This window comes from Hevea brasiliensis, chromosome 13 (genome assembly GCF_030052815.1).
Source record: "Hevea brasiliensis isolate MT/VB/25A 57/8 chromosome 13, ASM3005281v1, whole genome shotgun sequence".
In the NCBI taxonomy this organism is placed as follows: domain Eukaryota; kingdom Viridiplantae; phylum Streptophyta; class Magnoliopsida; order Malpighiales; family Euphorbiaceae; genus Hevea; species Hevea brasiliensis.
The window spans coordinates 6,149,640-6,157,796 of NC_079505.1; positions in this window are offsets into that span (position 1 = coordinate 6,149,640).

Consider the following 8,157-nt stretch of genomic DNA (forward strand, 5'->3'; position numbering starts at 1 on the left):
AAATTAAGATTTTAGAATTTATTAATTATTATACTGGGTAAAAATATTTCATTTGAAAATGGTTGATGTATAATTAATAAGATTATATATATTAAATAAGTTAAAATTATATTTACAGTAAGTAAAATCAATATATATCTATTTTTATATATATAAATCAAGCATCTTTTCTAAGAGGAATTTGACTTGCTAATTATGAATTTTGCTTTTTTTTCTTTAAATATTATTATATTAATCCTTTAACTTTTCTTTAATCAATTACATTATATTTATGAATAAAAAAATAAATTATTGATTTGTAACTTATCGTCATTAATGGCCAAAGTTTGAATGCCAAAACTAGTTGTGTAATTTTTTTTTAATTAAAATTATTTAATGATTGAATTAAATTTATTTTTAACTGTTTTTTTTAATCACTTGGCTTTAAATAGAAACTAGAAAATATTTTGTTCTTTTTTTCATTGTTTTTATTCAAGTTTTATTTATTGGTTTATTTGTTTAAATTTCTATTGATTCCTGATTATTATTATTATTATTATTATTATTATTATTATTATTAGGAAGAAATCATTGAATCCTAAATTAAAAGATCAAGAAACACCAACTACAAAAGGGGCAATGATAACAAAGTAAATATAATTATTTATAAATTGTATGTGAAAATAAGTTAAAAACAGGAAAAAAAAAATTGTAAATTGTGGTTATTGGGCCTTATAAGCATATTGAAGTTGGCTGCTTATAAGCATATTGCAGGAGTGTTTGATGTTGTTATTGCAGAAGCTTTTACAGTTCTTTTTGGATTACAGTTAAACTCTTGAGCATGGTTTCCTTAATTTGCAAGGGGAGATGGAATCCTCTGAAGTTGCAGCAAGTTTAAAAGGGGAGTGATCAACATATGAGCCCTTTGGGCTTGGTTCTAGCTAAGTGGAGAGTAAATTTAAAAGAAAAAAAAATAATTATCAATATATATATTTTTTAAATAATATTAATTTTTTTTTACAAACACTTTATAAATTTTGACTCATTTTGATAAAGAATGAATTTTGAACAGTTAAGAAAAGCTCATTCTCATATGAGAATGAACATGTTTTCCCTCATTGTTTTGTTTTATTAGTATATTAAAACTTATGAAATTGTGACACTTAATTTAATAAGGATAGAAAATCGCTAGGTGACATTTTAGAAAACTGAAATAAATATAAATTAAAAATAATATAAATAATTTATTATTTAACTTATTTTAAAATTTAAAATTAAATAATATATATCTTTATATATTTTATCAAATATAAAATTATATCAGTTATTTTTTTTTTTAAAAAAATTATTATCATTTAAAATCAAATTCATTGTTCAATTTTTGAATATTGGATATGAAGATTGTTAAGATCTCCAATTTTTTCACTTACTAAAATTTTAATTAGAAGAACATGAGAATATATAGGAGTACATATCCCACATTGGGAAAAAAAAAATTAAAGAATAAATATAACTGCATGAATTATAATATTGACTTGACTAATTATTTTAATATCTAAAATAATTTAATCACTTATATAAATTTAAATTAAAAATAAACTAACATACTTAATACTCTATTCAAATTTAACAACATTTACTAACCAATTTTTTAAAAATCTATTAGTATTTTGATAGCTTCTTGTAATGTAGTGAATATTTCTAATATTCAAAATACAATAATGTCCTAACACCAAAAAATATCGTATTATATTATATAAATTTAATATAATAAGTGTCATTTCAATAAAAATAATTTAAAAACTGACTATACTGAATATTATAAGGAGATTTTATGTTACTTAAATTATAAATTAGAGAGTTTTTATATTATAAATTAAAGTTTAAATAATTTACTGTTGCATACATATTCTTAAATTGAGGTACTATTTATATTATTTACCTTGATATATCATGATCTATGCACAAGTGTATCTCTTTTATTTTAAACTATTAAGTGTTCATTAATATTCCTAAATTTGGTATATAAATATTCACTAAACTTGAAATGTGAATAAGCACCGAATCTCTTTTATTTTGTAGTAAAATATTAATTAATAAAATAAATATTATTAAAATAAATTTTCACTTACTATAAAAAAATATTTAATAATTAAAATATTCATTTAAAAATAAGTTAAATTAGATGTGATTACTTTATTAATAAATGACACCCAATTTTATAGTTTATATTTTTCTCATAAATATAAATAAGAAATGATAAACAGAAGAAATAAAAATTTTTTAAATTGATAAATGGGCCAAAGTTGAAATGATCTTAACATTGGGCCAAGATTCTTAACTTAGAACGCCCAAACAAAAGAGGGAAAATGGGATAAAGAAAATATAATTTTAGGTGGTATTTTGTAATATTGAAAATTTAAGAGTCAATATTAAATAAGATAAATATTGAAAATTCAATGTATAAAATAAAGTATTAAATTTAATAAATCAATTTGATATTTATATTTTTATTTATTATTTCATGAAAATTTTAACTTTTTAAATTATAAACAATCAAACGAATTTATGTTTAGATATAACTATAAAAAAAATCTTGTGCTTTTTATATTTTTACAATTCTACCACATATTATAAAAATTGTCAATTAAACTCAAAACTTTTTAACTCTTACCAATTCTACCCTATTATTAACAAAATCATTATCTCACTAAGGGAGAGCCACATCAGATGCCATGTCAGCTGCTATGTTAGATGACACATCACACTGTGGTAGGGTACAATTGATAAGAGTTAAAAAGTTTAAGGTTTAATTAGCAATTTTTATAGTGTGAAGTAGAATTATAAAAAATTTATAAGTGTAGGGTTTTTTTCTGCAATTTTCCCAATCTATTTTAATTTATACAAAATTTCAAATTACTTTTAAAATTGAGAGTTGATTAACAATTTGATTTGGATTAATTTGCTTAACCTAAAAATGATTCACCACTAAATATGATAAAATAGTTGTCACGACCCAACCTATGGGCCGGACCTGCACTAGGACCTGAGCCAGCTTAAAGCCCCTGAGGCCCGTAGTAAGCCTAACTATTCCTCAAATCCATAACCAGGCCCACAATTTAGGCCCAATATGCATATAAAATAATTTAAATCAAACTGTTATAATTTCATTTCGGGCCAACTTAGCCCAGAAATTTTCAGAAACTAAAATCAGGGGAGCCCAGCTCAACCCTGTTACCTCATTCATAAACATTTAAAACTCATAAAATTTTTCTTTTCATTTATTAATACGCAAACTTGAATTCATACAGTCCCTGACAGGCTTAATGCTACTACTAGCACATGCGGAGTTCTAAATTACAAATTTAGAGAATAATAATACAATTAAATAATCGATGTTAAACCTGCGAGAAAGAAAACAGGTTGCTCTGTAAAATAACTCCTCCTGTGGCCTGGAAAAATATTGAACAGGAGTGAGCGTTCGACTCAGAGAGTAAAATATCAATTTTAACTATAATCTCTATAACTATCTAAAACTAATGCACCCTGTAGAGTGAAATGCAACATCAACAACATTTTCACATCATAACATCAAAAAGGTAATTTGGAGCACTCACGCACCCTGTAACATCAATCATAATATATGGGAGCTGATCCCTTATACAGCTCTCTTAAATCCAACCTGGTGCTAGCGAAGAACTCAGCTCGGACTTCCACTTAATAACCAAATCGAGGGTCCCAGCGAAGAACTCAAGCCGTGACTATCCCTCGAAGGATCGGGTCCCAGCGAAGAACTCAAGCCGTGACTACCCGTCCTATCCATAGTCCACACCACATCACACGCACGCCAACGCACGCACACTGCTCCAAATTACCGCAACAACATTCATGGCACTTTAACAGTTATCAATGCAACATAAATCGTGCCTAGAGTTTAACTACATAATTATATGCATATAAGTGATGCATGGGCATGCTTGAACATATAATAATAGTGAAATTACAATTAAAATTAATATTTTACTCACAAGATAATCGATGACTATTGTGGTCACTGGATGCGTAAAAATAGCTGACCTTGATCACCTAATAATTAAATTATAAATTTATTAGTACTAAGTTAAGATAAAACTCTAAAGAGGCAATAGACAGCCTAATTCATGCCGGAAATCCGGCAGAGTTTCCCCTATACCTGGGACCTACCCAACCTGCAAAAAGGCTCAAATAGCACTTCTAAATTCTCAATTTCCACAACCACATCTCATCAATATCACATGGCCCCTTCTGGGCCCTCCAAATTAGACAATATTCAAAATCTCAAAATTACGTTTTAGTCCCTATAATTGACATTTTTCAAAAATCCACTTAAACAAGCTCTAAAAATTCTAAAATTTTGCCCCGCGGTCCTTAATAATATTATAAGGCTATTGCAAAATGAATTGTAATTTTCTAATCACCCATGAATATTTTATTCAAGAATTTTACTCGATTCCATAAGATTCCAACATCTAACATATTCTTAATTCAACCTAATTATATATTTACATATTTAAACCTCCATTCTCAAGTTTCAACCAATTATATAAAATTTAATTATCTTAATTTCAAATAACCTTATATGCCCATATGCTAAAAATCTAACTAAAATCCATCTATATTTTCAAAAATATTCTACAATCACTCAAAAATTCAACTAACACCATAGAATATCTCCAACTAATTTTACTTTCATCATATATTTTTCTTAGAATTTTTCTCCAATTTTTCCTGTTTAAGAAACACTGTATTTATGCTCCACAGACAAAGAAATAATAAAAATTGTCTTACCCGAAGTTTATCTGTGTCTCAAAAATTCCAAAAATTTATGAGGAAGCCTCTGGAAGTTGAATTATCTCCATGGCTCACCGGAGCCACCGCCGGCACCACCGCGCACGGTGGCCGGCCACCGGTCGCCGGCAACATTTTCCGAATCTGATCATACCACCATGTTCCTCTCCTCTTCCTCAGTCCATATGTGGTCTCGGATTGTCAATCCAACGGTCGGATCGTCGTAGATCTGACCAAAAAGCTTGAAAAACCCGAAACTTCTCTCCTCCATATCTCACTCATCCGACCTCCATTTGCTTCAAAATTGGTATCAAAAGAAAGCTCTCGGAACAAGCTTTCCAACGCCACCGGAATCGCCTCGATCGGACGTCGACGGTGAAATCGCTATGGAAAGCCACGCCCATCAGGCGCGCGTTTTCTCTCTTCTCCCTCTCTTGCCGCTTTCGGTGGTCCCGGACGTCGCCGAGGGTCGCCGCCGGTGGGGAGCTGCTTGGGACGTCGCCGCCGGTCACCGGAGAAAGGACGAAGAAGAAGAAAGGAAAGGAGAGGGAAAGTATAGAAATGGGGGTTTCCTCCTCCCGTTTTTGAAAATTTTTTTTTTTTTTTTAATCAAAAAGCTGGCTGTGACAGTGGGAAACACGCCAATATCCCTTCAATATCATTATTATTATTATTATTATTATTTTATAATTTCTGGGTTGTTACATTCTTCCCCCCTTAAGAAAAATTCGTCCTCGAATTTTCGAAGAAACAAGAGATATGGAAAAGAAGATTATCGGAACAAGTGCAATCATTACTCCTCCAGCTATGCAGAGATGGGTAAAACATTTATTCTTCAAACTCTTCGTATATTATATATGACATTCTACCGCTCTCTGATTCTACTATAGTGTCCTATTTGTCATCATCTCTTTCTAGAGGGCTTTTATCTCTTGGCTATTCATTGACCATTCTTCTGTCATCTCAGGTATTCATTATAACTCCATTACTCTCGACTTGATATCTGATAACTTTAATTAACTTTGGCGCTTACCTTACTTTTATTACGCCCTAACGTGTCTCTTGATGATTTCAGTCCTCATCCCTTTGTTTCAATAATCTCTGTTTTCCCCAATGACATAACTTATGTTCCTTGTTTTATGGTATCTTATGACTAGCTTTCCTGTAGCACCTAATCTAGGCATCCTGTTCGAGATCTTCACTCTTCTTATGACCTCAGTAGTCAATACCTATAATCTTCTCACTCCCATGATACTTCAAATTTTTAATCTCTTTTGTGTCATTACTTAGGTACTTAGACCAACCTCTGTCCATCTTATGTAACTAGTCAGGTAGAGTCCCCTCCAAGGGTCAAGTGTATCATTTATCAATATTAGAAAGTGGACTGGGTCTCTCCTTCTAGGTAACAAAAGTGTTTATATTCTCTGACAACTCAATCCATGCGACTTTATCAATTCTCACTCCTCCTCTGGAATGAGAATATCTAGACTTCTTCCTAAAACTTCTTAGTATGTGGCCTACTTCTGTCACATTGGCACTCAGATTGAGGCTCTACTACTCCTTTAATCTATCATCTCATAATAACTTGTTTTAAACATCTCTTAGTGTGTTCCTAGCATACCTATCCCTTCTTATCCTCATCATTATAACTGACTCTATCGAGCTTTCTTCTTGTCCTTTGGATCTTATCCACTTCCTTTTTCCTATTTCTAGTATTGTTGATATTTTTTCAACCTGCTGTACTTATTCATTAATCTTAGTCCTATTTCACCATTACACCTTTTTCCTTCAAGGATATCCATCCCATCATCAACTTTAACTTTCATTTTATTTCTTAGTCTTATCTTGATTACTAGTTCCATTACTTCGAAAATTCTAACCTTACGCTTACTCGCCAAAGACATTCTTCACCTTTTGTAACACTTATAATTAACCATAGAAAATTCTTTTTGTATCCCCTTTTTCCAACTTAACTATAAGAACATTATCATTCCCTACCCGCCTTAGTAAGAAATTGCTTATCCTGGATGGATATGAGTCCCAGAAACTATAAGTTCCATCTGAACTAATACGGCTGTGGAAAATGTGTGCCATGCCTTAATTCTAAACAAAATATTTCACATGTTCATTCTCCTTAATATAATCACATATACTGCCTATAGCTTTCCAAATTTCAGCCTCAACTTTTCCCATTAGTAACAATTTCATCTATTGAAACTCATCCATAAATAGTACTTCCTCTAGCTCATAGTTTAAAACAGTCGCAAACCTTAGTAGCTAACTCAATTTAACTCCTATCATTACTCTGATCGTCCTTTCATACTTAACACTAGGTATGTACTTACTGTCATTCTCATATCAAGAAATTGTGTATGAATTGGTGCCTACCAAACTCTCAAATAATTAGGTCTCCTTGACTCAGTCTCTGTTCCTTATATAACCTTCTAGAACCAAAAGCACAAGCTAAACTTGAAAAGAAAGAAAAATACTCTTATATTCAACTACGCCCGATTGTCCATATAATAACGTTTAACCTATGTTCTTTAGTTTTTTTCTTCAAATTTCATCATCTCCTAGCACAATTGTGCTCTTAACTTTTATTGAATCCTGAAAGATTTCTCTCACTAATAAATTCTTCCAACACTAATTCCACCCTTATCTATGATCATTAATTTGATCCTTGAACTTTCTAGTGATTTATAACCACCCAGACTTGTCACTTTTCATTCTACCCCTACTGTTGTTCTGTCGTTATTGCTTCACTGCGAAGTGATTCTGTTGATCACACTAAAAATGTTTGCCTGACATTCATAACGAACCCCTAACTACCTTCTCACTATCTCAAAAGTCTAACCTAAAGCCTCTGTGTCATTATCTATCATTCTTTTCCTCTCATCATACCTATTTGATCCCTTAGATTGACTTTTATTCAACTTACTACTTACTAACTCCTTTGTCTCTGCCTAATTAGATAGTCCGCAATATCATCGCACACCTTCTAGCTTTTGCTCATTATTATTGTATTCCTTGCCTAATCTTCTTGATACTGTTAACAAGTTAAAAGAATCTTACCCCATTGCTATCCACTTCACTTTAGAAATAAAGAATAGATAAAGTATGATCCAATCATAAAACTCCAAGCTCTATATTTTTGCCCCTGTCACTATCTCAGCTACATCATGCTATGAGTATCACATTCCTAGGTTCCATACCTCCATCACTATTCTCACTAATACGGTCCCATTTCGGGTTCTCCATCCTTGTCATTTACCTTGCCAAGAATAACACTTAGCCTACCCTATATCTTAACTTTGTTCCTTCTATTATGCGCCATTCAGATTGTCCTTTCAT